The sequence below is a fragment of the Mustela nigripes genome, chromosome 1, assembly GCF_022355385.1.
Source record: "Mustela nigripes isolate SB6536 chromosome 1, MUSNIG.SB6536, whole genome shotgun sequence".
In the NCBI taxonomy this organism is placed as follows: Eukaryota; Metazoa; Chordata; class Mammalia; order Carnivora; family Mustelidae; genus Mustela; species Mustela nigripes.
In genome coordinates, this window is record NC_081557.1 from 207961634 (window position 1) to 207975871 (window position 14238).

Sequence of the window (14238 nt, forward strand, 5' to 3'; positions counted from 1 at the left end):
GACCCTGTGTTTCCTTTGTTCTTTAGCTTTGAACCCCCATTCTTCTACTTGCCAAGTGTATGCTTTTAGATAAGCTACTCAATCACACTTTCATTTCACAAGTATTTTTATGTACATAAATGTGCCAGACAGAGTGGTGAGGGTGGGAGAAGAGACATAGTGTGAGTAAAAGCATGTGTGGACCCTGCCATCAGAGTACTCAACAGTCTATTTGAGGAAAAGAGGGTAATTGCATAGTCAAATCAAGAGAAGGACTCTGAAGGCAAGGGCCAAAGTTCTGGGAACGTTCCTCAAAAAGTTGAAAACAGAGCTGCCCTATGGCCCAGCTATTGTATCACTAGGTATTTACCCCAAAGATACAAATGCAGTGACCCTAAGGGGCACCTGCATGCCAATGTTTATAGTAGCAAATTCTACAATAGGCAAACTATGGAAAGATCCCAGATGTCAATCAACAGATTAATGGAAAAAGAAGATGTGGTACACACACACACACACACACACACACACACGAATAATACACAGCCATCAAAAAATGAAACCTTGCCATTTGCAACAATGTGGCTGGAACTAGAGGGTATTATGCTAAGTGAAATAAGTCAATCAGAGAAAGACAATTACCATACAATCTTACTGATATGAAGAATTTAAGAAATAAAGCAGAGGATCAGAGGAGAAAAGAGATAAAAATGAAACAAGAAGAAACAAGAGAGGGGGAGATAAACCATAAAAGACTCTTAATCTTAGGAAAGAAACTGAGGGTTGCTGAAGGGGAGTGGGGTAGAGAGTGGGGTGACCAGGTGATGGACATTGGGGAGGGTATGTATTGTGATGAGAGCGGAGTGTTGTGTAAGACTGATGAATCACAGACCTGTCCCCCTGAAACAAATAATACATCACAGGTTCATTATAATAAATAAATAAATAAATAAATAAATAAATAAATAAATGCAATGGATTTCTGGAAAAAAAATAAACAGGAAGAGGAGGATAGCACATGAACTTTACTGCTTGCTAACTATGCACCAGACACTATGCAAAGTCCGTACATATTAACCAACAGTCGTGTGATTTATGTATTATTACAACCCCCATTTTATAGATGAGGAAAAAGGGGGCTCTCTGTGCCCAGTCACACTGGTCTTCCTACTGTTTCCTACCGATACTGTACTTCTTTCTGCAGTCATGGCTTTGCACATGCTGTTCGCCTGTCCTGAATATCCTTTCCATCTCGAGTTGTCAGACTCTCAAACAAAACAACAAAAACAGAAGGTACAGTTAAATTTGAATATCAGATAAACAATGAAAAAAATTTAGTGTAAGGAAGTCCCATGCAGCATTTGTTGTTTATGTGAAATTCAAATGTAACTGGGTGCTCTGTATTTTATTTGGCAACCTTCTTTTGACCTCAAACTCATTACTTTCTTTGTCAGTCTCAGCTTGAGTGCAGATTCCTTAAGGGAATGTGTGAACCCCCTCATTATAGCTCCTCTCTTCCTCTTCCTCCTCTTCCTTTTCCTTTTCCCTTCATTTCTCTTCCTCTTCCTGTTCCCTCCTCTTTATTTTTCATTGTCTCTCTGTTTCTCTCTCTCTTTTTCTACCACCTCCAACCACTTCTAGATCCCCATCACTGGACCCCCTGTAGTTACCTTCTAACTGTCTTCATTTAAGAAAGAAGTGATTAGATTCTAATAAAAATTCTGATCAGAAAACCCAGGAGGGGCACTTGGGTGGCTCAGTGGATTAAAGCCTCTGTCTTTGGCTCAGGTCATGATCCCAGAGTCCTGGGATCGAGCCCCCATCAGGCTCTCTGCTCCCGGAGAGCCTGTTTCCTCCTCTCTCTCTCTGCCTGCGTCTCTGCCTACTTGTGATCTCTGTCAAATAAATAAATAATATCTTAAAAAAAAAGAAAGAAAGAAAAGAAAACCCAGGAAATGAATGTTTTGTTTAGAGTCAGCTGAAGCTCTTCCACAATAATGTTGTGGAACATTGTTCATGTTGAACAATGTTCAAGCTAGGTATGATAATATATGCAAAAATTGGAAGACAATAGCTTATGAATGACATTAGCTGCTATAGAAAGGCCATGTATGGGGTGCCTGTGTGGCTCCGTCAATTAAGCATCGGACTCCTGATCTCAGCTCAAGTCTTGATCTCAGGGCTGTGAGTCCAAGCCCTGTGTTGGGCTCCATGTTGGGTGTGGACCCTAGCCCCCCCCCCCCAAAAAAATTGCTATTTATGACAGGATATGGGTTCAACTGCTACAGCTGAGGATAAACTTTTGTTTCTTCCTCACATATGTACACTAGCCAGGCAGGTGCCATGGTGCAAGCTTCTCATCATACTGTCTGTTATCCCTATGATGTTGCTTTGGAGTCTCTCCCTGACCATTCCAATATCTGATGTCTCTATGGGTCTATTTCTATGGTCTGCTATTTCTGTGAATTATCCCTCATGGAGTCTTTTTTCCTCACTTGCTTGATTATGTTAGTTAAATGAATAAACAAATGCTCCCACAGAGTCCACTAACACTTGTATTTCAACCAGTAGGAAGGGAAGAAAGGGTGCCAGAGAGGGTACAGCCCTCCACCTAAAGGCACAGCTCAGAGCTTACACAAGTCACATTCATACCTTCAACAAAAAGACAGAGCTAGTTGCAAGGAATGCTGGGAAATGTAGTCTTTACTGTGAGGATGGCCATTTGCTTAGCCAAAATGTCAGTCTTCTATTACCATAGAAAGAGAGGAGTAGTGAATATCAGAACACACCAATGATCTGCCAACAGCCAAACTCAGAAGTCATTCAAAATAATTCCGACTGGCACATCCTTCTACTTAGGCTCTGTTCTAGCTATGAGGAATGAGGACACAGGGCCCCTGGACCCAGGGTGGCCAGGAAGACAGAGATGCGGGGGGAGTAACAAAACATAGAAACAAATCTTACGGTAATTAGGACAAGCAGTTAAGTGTGATAGTTAATGCCAGCCACAATGAAAGGGCAAGTTTTTCACTGCACTTGCTCGTAAATTCAAAACAGCTTCAATGAAGGAGAAACAGATTGAAAAACTTCTGTGAATAAATATATTCACAGAAGATATGTACAGAGAGAGAGAGAGACTTCAGTTTAGCCTAAACCTCGAAGAACATCAGAATTGGATTATGTCACATAACAAGGGACAACAGTTGATTCTAATGAGAAAAGTTACCACATCGTACTGATGTGTTTGTAGTACTCTTAAAACTGGTCCTTATTTTATGTCTGTATTTATGTCTGCCAATTACTGAGTAGTTAGTTGAACATTTGTGTTGCTATTTAAACAAAAGCAAACCCATGTGTAATCTCTCCTCTCCTTTGCTCCACGAAATTTTAATGAGTGCCCGCTCTCTCCTGGGTACAGCTCCAGGCAGGCCAGGCAAGGATGTGGACATGGCAAAGACTCAGCTTTCTCTCCCAGCATGTGTGCACCTCCCCCACAAGGTGTAACCAGACGACCTACTTACTCATTTGCAGCAGCAAATAGCTTTTTTTTTAAAAATTTATTTATTTATTTGACAGAGAGAGATTACAAGTAGGCAGAGAGAGAGAGGAGGAAGCAGGCTCCCTGCTGAGGAGAGAGCCGATGCGGGACTCGATCCCAGGACCCTGAGATCATGACCTGAGCCCAAGGCAGCGGCTTAACCCACTGAGCCACCCAGGCGCCCAGCAAATAGCTTTATTAAAACACACACACACACACACGCACACACACACACAAACAAACAAAGACACAGTTTTTGGAGAAAGGTATTCCTGGGTTCTAATGCTTCCTCCCCAGCTTCCTACTTGTGTGGCCTTGGGTAAGGAGTGTCACCTCACATGTGAGGATCTCATGAGACCTGGAAGCCAGCAGATGGCACAGGAGAACAACAGGCTTGGAGACCGGGTGGACTTAGTTGTTCATCTTGGCTCTGACACCGCTTGGGTGACCAACCATGCTGGTTCGCGCAGAAATGAATATGGAAATCTTAATCCTAAACCCGGGACAGACCCACACAAACCAGAACAATTGGTTCACCAGATACTGGGCAATCCCAGGTAAGTTACACAACCCCTCTGAGCACCAATTTCCTCAAATATGAAAACGGGAATAATAATGTCTACTTTGCAGGAGAGCTGTAAAAAATGAAAAAGTGCTTTGTGCAGAGTCACCACCATCATGATTATTAATAGTATTAACGTCCTCTCTTCCTGAGCTCCTATTTTATAATGGCCAACGCCCTAAATTTGCCAGGAGGGTTTATATAACTCTGCCAGCCTATTTTAAAGTAACCACTTTGACGGGCCTTCTCTCTGATGCATTGTGTCTCCAGCGATGGGGCCAAGGAAGGCTTACAGCCCTGGGAGGGTCTCCCATATCCGGCATCTGAGTCCTCACGTCCCTCCTGCACAGCTCAGGCCTCAGGTCATAAACCTTCCCTCCAACTCCTTGTTTGTTACAGACATTGCTGGGCTCTACAGCTCCAAGACAACCCAAGGACGACCTTGTCCAACCTCATCTTAATTGCATTCAAAAGTTCTTCCTAAAATTAATTACCAAGAAAAAAGAAGCCAAATACAGCTAGTATTTCTTTGTCAAAGGAAAAATAACTCACCATTCATTCCAAGTAAAATTGCTTCATAACCCAATGATTTCATCTGGCTTCCCAGGCTCCCAGAAGACACTGGAAGTCCTTAGGATACCACGAAGTGCAGCACCCCGATCCTGTCTCAGAGAGGTGTGAATTTGCAGGAATGTGGAAGCCTCTCCAACCTCCTTGGTTCTGTCATAGATTGCCTTCCTCTTTTCCAGAACCTTTAGAATGGGAAACATGCACACTGAATGCAAATTTAATCCATTTGTGCAGACAGAGAGGGTGGTTCTAAAGGGAAAATGCCAGAGCATTCTTTCCCACCCTCCCCCCCCCTTTTTTTTTTTCCTTAAAGAAGGAAATACAGGCATATTGACTTTATAGGAAGGCTATCTTGGAGCTAAACTTGTACTCTGATTTCCCATCTGAAGAAAGTTTTAGGTTGCAGACTGGAGCCACTTTCTAGAAGTTATCAGAATATTGCCCCTGCCCTAGCAGAGGCCACCTGAACCATGACAGGATGGCAGCCACAACCCCAGGAGAGAATCCAGGCAGAGGAACACACAAAGGCTTCCAGGAGACCCTCTTCTTGGTCCTTCTTAAGAGGAGGTTTGTTCCCACTCATGCCTCATGGACCTGGAAGGCATCCATGTCTAACCAATCATGGACAAGAGGCCCAAGGCGCCATGATTCATTTTGATAAACCAAAATCCCAGCCCTGTGGCTTGGCTGGAGGCAGCCTCTCTTGAAGCCCATGGTTGTAAGGAAAAGGTTCTGTTGGGGTTCTATAGAAACAGAAGAAGTTGGGGGATAGATATTAATAAAAGCACATAGTCCTCCAGGGTTTGCCATGTGCCAGACACTTTTTTTTTCATGCAGCCTATTGGTGGCATAGTGGTCACTCTCAACACATGGCCCCCACCCCCTCACCTGGCCCAGGAATACCCAGATGCATCCATGGCTTGCAGTATTTCTCTCCTGAGGGTGTTCTCTGGTCACTGGGCCATGCTTGGCCCACACACCAGGCAGGCTGGTAGTTCTGGGGCATTAATGCCTGGAGTTGGATGATAAATCACCCCAGCTTCCTGTCTCTAATGGGACATCTCTAATGCATATTCTGCACACTCTCTCAAAGAACATATAAATTATTTGGATCAAATCTATGTGGGGGCTGTCTGTCTTGGGAGAGCCCAACCTAATTATTGGACAACTTTATTACTGTGCCTATTGTGTGAATGCATCTGCCAGATTTGGGGGCCACCAGATTTGGAGATCCACCATAAATCCAGTAGTGATAAGTGGCAGTAGAGCTGCCCCTCACTCCTGTGTTCTTCCACTGCCTCATATCAGAAAGTTTTGTCCATCAGTGTCATAGCCTGGTGTTAACACTGTTAAATGAGCATGACAAAGAAATGTCATCACCTGTACATGGATCCAGAGTTCTTCAAAGATCATAAAGCCCCTGCCCACCATTTGCTCCTCTGAGCCTCACCCTATTCTATGACATGGGCATGGATATTTCTTTCCTACCATTCTGCCCATGGGAACATAGAGACCTTGGAATATCAAGAGAATTCTCCAAGGCCACCCAGATAGGAAGCAGCAGAGCTGGGACTGGAAGGCAAGTCTCCATCATCATCATGATTGGCCAGAGGCTTTAGGTGGCATTGGCATGAGAGCCCATTGTTATGACAAACTAATCCTGGAGGAAATTTTCCCAGGAATAGAGAGCCCCACCCTTGAAGAGTCAACAGTGATGAGTGACTTTCATAAACATGAGTCATTGTCAGAGAAGCAGTCCTCTCTCCTGAGGTCCTCCTTCAACTGGCCAAGTCGGAAGGACCAGCCCCGCTGCCAGGGAAGCCAAGCCGGGTCAGATTCTCTAGCATGCCTGGGAGTTTGGAAGCCCACAGTCTCAACAACATGGCTCATCAGGCAAAGGGAGTCTTGGCCTCTTGGTGGATCCTGAGCCAGTATTGTGTGGCTGCATCCCTCTGGGAGAACCTTAAACCAAATTTGATGGGAACCCGCATCCAGAGGGGCTGTTGAGTCAGGAAGCAGTGAGATATTCAGGCTTGTGGAAGGCTGGAGCTGGCAGGGTGCTTGCAATTAGCAGGGCCAACACTCTTAGTCACAGATCAGGAAAATGGGGCCCAGAGAGGCTGAGTGAGTTACTCAAGGACCCATCACTCATGAATTAGAGAAAGCCAGGAATCAAATCTGTGTGTCTTGGCTCCCAGTCCACTGCCTTCTCCCTACTAGCCATTTTGAATTAAAGAGGAAAATAGTTATTCCTCAGGCTTGCGCCATTTTGTCTTCACAACAGGCCTATGAGGATGGAGGGAAGAGACTTTCTTTTTTCCTAAGAGAAGAAACTGAAAGCCAGAGTAACTTTGCCGGGATCACTCAGTTCATCAGCCCCTTGTGGCAGCAATGGATGCCTGCATGATGGGAAGACAAGGGAAGAGAGAAAGAGAGGCTGGCTGGGGCATGGGTCCCTAACCTTTGCCAACCCGGATGGGACTCCCAGCAGTCTCCCAGAGTCCCAAGGCCTAGGCAGTCTTTTAGAGAGAATGATCTGTCTGACTTGGACAAATCAGCCACTTAGTGTCCAGGATCCAGGGAACTAATCCTGTCCCATTTTCGGAAACCTAAACCTAATCTTTTGGGTATCATTGAGTAACTTTTTAAAAAAGCTAATCTTAAAGAATCTCTGAAGCTGTTTGCCAGCACTTCCTACCATCTCCTCACATCTCTGCCCTCCTCATTCTCCTCCCACAAATGTACTAGAGATACGGGATTAAGAGAAGAGCTGTCCAAAGATCTTCCCAGCTGAAACATCACTAAGACTTTCCCTGGTGTCTACCCCATTCTATCTCTCACTTATCTCCTTCCATGACAACCTGCAGGGTAAGGATGCCATGTTCAATGTTCTATGATGGCCCAAGGTTTTCACCTGCTGGCTGAACAGTGCTTGATTTGGGTTTTCTCAGAGATCTGAGGTCCTCAAAAGGAAACTGAGGCCTTGGAAACTGTCCCCCATGGAAACTGGGGGACAAGGGTGGACGTTTGCTCCCCTGCCCGGGTTGCTAGCTTTGCTCCATCTCTGTTAGGCCCTCATTTAGTCTCTCAAAGAATGTCTGTGGTTGCTCCCTGCAGACCTGCCCGGGTGGTGCAGGGATGAGTCCCCTTTCTGCAGTCAAGTTAACAGCCAAGGAGGAAAGAGGACACAGGACACAGGATGTGGGCCCAGAGCAGTGAAGGGAGGGGATAGTGTGGCCAGGTTGTATGCTTGCATCTCCCAAGACCAAAGGGGGAGCGGGTGCCAGCGAAGTCAGGAAGGGCTTTTCAGAAGTGATTTGAGCTGAGGAACATCACTCTCCTGTTGTTGGTGGAGGTGGGGGAGGAGGCAAAATCTCATTCGGCCACTTCCTGCCACAATAGGAAGAAGAGGAGTCAGAAGAGGAAGAAGGTGGGGAAGGGTTTGAAGAGAACAAAGTAAGCAAAACCACAGAAGGGTGCTTGGTAAAGTGTTTATGCTCTTTTCTGAAGCCTAGAGTGTTCTAGAGTATTAGAGCCTAGAATGTTCCAGAGCCCAGAAAATTGAGGACACCTTGGCGAGGAGGGTCTGGAGAAGGTGGCAGGAACCAGGTGGGGTCTACTGAAGAACGTGGATGTCCTCCAGTCATGGAAATGTCAAGGGGGTGGTGACAGAGGCAGGTGGGTGGAGGTGAAAGGGGCACAGATGGAGACACTGAGGATTGGAGAGCATCCACCTCCGTGCTGTTCTAGGCTGTTGCCTGTATGCTTTCCCTCTGTCCTCATACAGGGCTGGGAGGTGGGGCCCACTGTTGTCCCCCTTCTATAGATGGAGAAGCTGGGACTTAGCTCATTAACATGCCCAGCACTTGAAGCTGGAAACCCAGAGCCCACCGCTTGGAGGACCACCCGATGCCCTGCAAACCCTCACCTCAAACCAACCCTGCCCTGCAGCCCAGTTTCAACCTGACCCCAAAAATCCCTTCCTCACTTGCTTACCAAACTCCCATCAGCATCTGACAACAACAACATCAAGAGAAAGGCCCAGAGGATCTGATGCTTCAAGGGATGCCAAGATCTTAATGTTATCCAGCTGTGCAGAGGGCCTGACCGGGGACCTGGCCGGGGCAACCAGAGGCCCATGACTCAGATGGGTGGGTGGGAGTGGTGAGTCAGGGCCCGTGACAACGAGCTGCCATGTGCCCAGGAGCTCCTTGAGGGAAGGAGCGGGCGCCGGGACATGCTGGGACACCCCAGATGTGCTAGATATGGGCTGCTTCTGCCATGCCTCAGTGCCTTTTGTTAACCCCCTCACTTGAGCACCGGTTCTTCCTGCCCTCGGAGAGCCTCCCATCTGGGGTGTCCTCCAGGCATCTCTCTGAGCAGCACTGGGTGGCAGCTGGCAATCACAACTTTGACCAAGAATTCCACGTTGCTTCCAATAAAGTAAATCCAGAAGGAGCTGCTTAGGAAGCTGGATCCTCAAGGCGTTCATGTCTCCAGAGCTCCGGGACACCAGGGCTTGATTAACAAGGCCATTCTCTTTAGCAAGACAGGCTCCAAGAAGAACCTCCAAGGTAACCAGACAAAGGGAGTATATCCCAGCCCCCTGCCCAGACCCTTACCTTCTTTTCCACTGGCTTTCTGACCGCTGGATGTTTTATACAGCATTTAAACTGTGGTCCATGTTGGTTCCCTTTGCCTGGGTTCCCCAAAGCACAGAGAGCAGGCAGAGGTACAGCAGGAGAGAAGAAACATGTCCTAGTCCAGACACTAGACCAGATGTGGCCCCAGCTGTGCTCCAGAGAGCTGCAGACACACGCTCCAGCTCACAGATCTTACCAGGCCTTGCCCTGTGTCCCTCTCAAGGTCCCCAGCCTGGTGGGCTCAGAGGCCCAGGGAAGTATGTGGGGGCAGAGGCAGGGAGAGCCCAGGACACTTGAAAAAAGAGAAGCAGACACTTTGAGTGTGCTCTATTTGGGGAGGGACCTGGAGGGCAGGGCATGTGCAGACATGGGGTGGGGTGTGGCAGCAGCTGTGGAGAGGGGAGGAGAGGGCACATGGAATTCAGGACAGGGCGTGGAGGCTGGCCATGGCTGCAGACCCAGATGGAAACAGGGACCTCTGTGTCAGTGAACCCCTCTTCTCCTTCTGGCCATAGCCCCTGTTCTCCCTGCCTGTCTGGTGCCTGACGTCCTAGGCCAAAGTGACCCGTCCAAGGAGGGTGCTTGAGACCCAGCTGAGCCGGACACAGTTCTCTCCAAGGTTTATCAGATGGGAGTGGAAGACAGGACACCATGTCCTCTCAATTTCAGAGCTCCAGGGCTGTGTCTCCCTTGCGAACACAGTAAAAGACAACAGTCTCACAGTGCGAGAGAGAAATAGATTCAGAGTCAAGGAGAGACTGGAGTTCTGGCTGTGGCTGTCCGTCCAGGTCTCTCTGCTCTGCTCTTCCCCTGTTTGATGCCTTAAACCAAGGTGTTCCTCTTGGACTTAATTCCGCTTGTAAGTTTCATGTCCAGCACCTGCAACCAAAGATACCATCTTACCCACAACTAGGCAGGATCGAGTGTCCCCAGCATTGCATGGACCTCACACATTCGTCCATTTGTCTTTCTATCACCCCCTCCCCAAGACTGTGAGCTCAGAGGGCTCAGAGCCCAACCCATTGGAGGGGCAATATTTATTGCACTTATTAATTAATCAAGGTTTTGTGACCCATGTTGGCCCAACCTGGAATGGATTCTAGAAGGTGGCAGTGACCAAAATCAGGAGGGTGGCAGCATCTGGTTTAGTTCTAAGCAGGTGAGTGGCCAGAAGGTAGGGCAGAACTGAGAGCCAGGAGCAATAGATGGGACAAGGTACGGACAGGGCAGAAGAGGGGCAGACCCCACCCAGCAGACCCCTGCCCAGCAAGAGGCAAATAATCCACAGACGTTCCTTCATTCATTTCACAAATATTTTGAGTACCTACTGCATGCCAGGGACTCTTGGGGGTGTGAAAGGAAGAGTATTGGATGAGATAGGCAGGGTCTTACACTGCAGGCCTACACTGTGGGGAAAGGGGCACAGACAGTGAAAAACTCAGCAAACAAAGCTATGCTGTGGCAGATGGTGACAAGGGCCCTGAGGACAAGTGAATCTGTGGGAGGTGGGTTTCAGATGGTGGATTGGGGCAAACCCCTGGGTGGGGGACTTTGAGCAAAGGACAAATTGAACAGAGAGGGATCTGTACCACATGTCCCAGCCTTGCCAGGGAGGAAGCTAGCCCCACTGGACAGATGACAGGGCCAATGACTAGGAGCTTTCTGGGAAAAGCCCAGGGTCCCCCAGCCTGTGCCCAGGGAGGTACGATTAAAACCCAAGCATGTCCAACTTCAAAATGTATGCTTCTTCAAATTAAATATCAGGCTGTCATGGAACACAGTGGATGATCCAGGCTCATGGGAAGGGATTGGGTATACATCTGCTAAGTGGTTACCTCCTACTGCCTATCACCAGGAGCCTCAAGGAGGCAGATCACGCAGAAACAGAGGAAGCCCTTGCCCCATCAGGCAGCCTTCAGCTCATCACCAGCCCTCATCTCTCTGCTGAGGTTAGTGTGTCTGGTGGGAGTCAGAGGTCAGAAGTTGTGGGAGTCCTGACACTCCAGGGTCCCAGAACCTGTGATGTGGGAAGACAGCACCTTTTTCCCGTCCTCCCCTGCCTGAACGTGCAGGGGAGGTTTTAGCTACTTTTCCTCCTTGAACCAGGAAATGGGGACTGGGTGAGTTCTGGAGCTGAGAAAGATCATCTAGGTCTCATACGAGAAGAACAGGAGGGAGGTTGTGGAATGGGGTACCACCAGAGCAACAGAGAGACTCCTTCTGCAGGCAGAAGATTCCAGATTGGGGCTCAGGTCACCCACAGAAACCTCCTGATACCAGAGAAGGCAGGACACAGATGGAAGGTGCACAGCCTCACCTGCTGGGAAGGGTCGGGAGGTGGCCACATCAGGAAATGCCACCGAGCTGTGAGCTTCTCTGTGAGTCTGGGTACGGCCCCCTATGGCCCCTGTCCTTCAGTGAACTGACATGGGACAGTTGTATAGCCAATTTGGTGAGATTGGAAAGCTGAAATTGGCAACCCCTCCCTGAATCCACATCCAACTGACCCAATTACTGGGGAAATACTGGCAGTGAATCCCTGGTAAGACAGCTGGGGGCCAAGTCCCAGCTCAGCTCCAGACCCCTCTGCGCAGCTGTTGGCGAATCATTTCTGAGCTCTCCTCCTTTCTTGTGGAATCAGGGACGGTCAGATGGGCCCCGAAGGGCTGTCCTGAGCTCACAGGAATGCCCACCAAGAGTACTCCGACATGTGCCACACCCAGAGCAAGGTGGTGGGGGCATCATGGTTAAACCCACGAGGGATGGGGCCCAGATTTCTGTAGATCTCCCTGTGTGCATGGGAGGGCTGGGTTTCCCCTCCAGCCTGATGATGCCTGGCAAATGCTGATCCCGAAATGAAACGTGATTCTCTAATGTGGACTCAGAGATGGATAGTTCCTACCAAGGTCTCCAGCTCATGTCACAACCCACAAAGTCCCAGGTCTCGTTGGGTTCTGGGGACTTCACTGCATGTAGCAAAGCTCCTGGGAAAATGGCAGCGTGTACCTTAAAAGTATTCCCAGCTGGGGTGGGGCACCTGCATACTGGTCCCAGCTCCGCTGGCCTTCAGTAAATCAACTCTCCTCACTGGCTCTGGTTTCTCCATTTCTCCTGTAAGCACATGACAGACTCTGAGGCCCAGGCAAGTAACATCAAGAGGCAAAGAGGGTCCAGGGTGTAAGACAACGAACAGGGGATACTGGACTGGCCAACACATTAGCCTTATGTAAGGGGCAGGGGATCCTGCTTCAGCTTCTCCCTGCCCAACAGAAATGCAAGTCCAGTGGTACCAAATCTTCCTGTCTATTTTTCTTAGGGGAGGAGGAGGGACAGAGGAAGAGGGAGAGAATCTTAAGCAGGCTTCACACCCAGCCTGTGAGCCTGATGTGGCATCTGATCTCACAACCCTGAGATCATGACCTGAGAAGAAATCAAAAGTCAGACACTTAAAAAAGACTGAGCCAACCAGGTGCCCCTTCCTGCTTTTTCAAAGGAAACCTAAGATGCAGATTTTTATGTGATGGCTCCAACTTCTAAATATTAGCAGCTTAAGTCTGTGGTTTTAGTGGGGTTTGTTTTGTTTTATTTTGTTTTGTTGCAGAAAACACTATATGCTTCAAGCCAGACCTATCTTTGGGGGTTGACCCAACAGGCTGCAATCCTGCAGGGTCCTGTGAGTCCCGCCTCCCAGACAGGGTCTTACAGTAGGGGTTTATGGCAGGTGTTGGGGGAAAGAGGAAGGATGAGAGAAGCGGATTTGTTTTTCTGATGACCAGGTTGCAAACTCAAACACATCCAAGTGCCAAGCAAATTCCAACAGTGAATGGATTCTTGTTTTACTAGTTCTGGGAGTCCCCACATCCCTGACGCTCTCCCTTCCCCTGCCCACCACTCTAGACTGGGCCTTTTGCAGGGGAATTTGCTCCCTGCATGACGTTCGTAATGTTGTATGCTAAAAACATTCTCAGGTTTTCTTGACTGTTTCCTTTGCTGTGCAGAAGCTTTTGATTTTGATGAAGTCCCAAAAGTTTATTTTCGCTTTTGTTTCCTTTGCCTTTGGAGACATATCTTGAAAGAAGTTGCTGTGGCTGATATCGAAGAGATTACTGCCTATGTTCTCCTCTAGGATTCTGATGGATTCCTGTCTCACATTGAGGCCTTTTATCCATTTTGAGTTTATCTTTGTGTACGGTGTAAGAGAATGGTCGAGTTTCATTCTTCTACATATAGCTGTCCAGTTTTCCCAGCACCATTTATTGAAGAAACTGTCTTTTTTCTATTGTATATTTTTTCCTGTTTTGTCAAAGATTATTTGACCATAGAGTTGAGGGTCCATATGTGGGCTCTCAACTCTGTTCCACTGGTCTATGTGTCTGTTTTTATGCCAGTACCATGCTGACTTCGTGATCAGAGCTTTGTAGTAAAGCTTGAAATCAGGTAACATGATGCCCCCAGTTTTATTTTTGTTTCTCAACATTTCCTTGGTGATTCTGGGTCTCTTCTGATTCCATACAAATTTTTGGATTATTTGCTCCAGCTCTTTGAAAAATACTGGTGGAATTTTGATCGGAATGGTATTAAAAGTATAGATTGCTCTAGGCAGTAGAGACATTTTGACAATGTTTATTCTTCCGATCTAAGAACATGGAATGGTCTTCCATCTTTTTGTGTCTTCTTCAATTTCTTTCATGAGTGTTCTGTAGTTCCGTGAGTACAGATCCTTTACCTCTTTGGTTAGGTTTATTCCCAGGTATCTTATGGTTCTTGGTGCTATAATAAATGGAATCGATTCTCTAATTTCCCTTTCTGTATTTTCATTGTTAGTGTATAAGAAAGCCACTGATTTCTGTACATTGACTTTGTATCCTGCCATGTTGCTGAATTGCTGTATGAGTTCTAGTAGTTTGGGGGTGGAGTCTTTGGGGTTTTCCATATAAAGAATCATG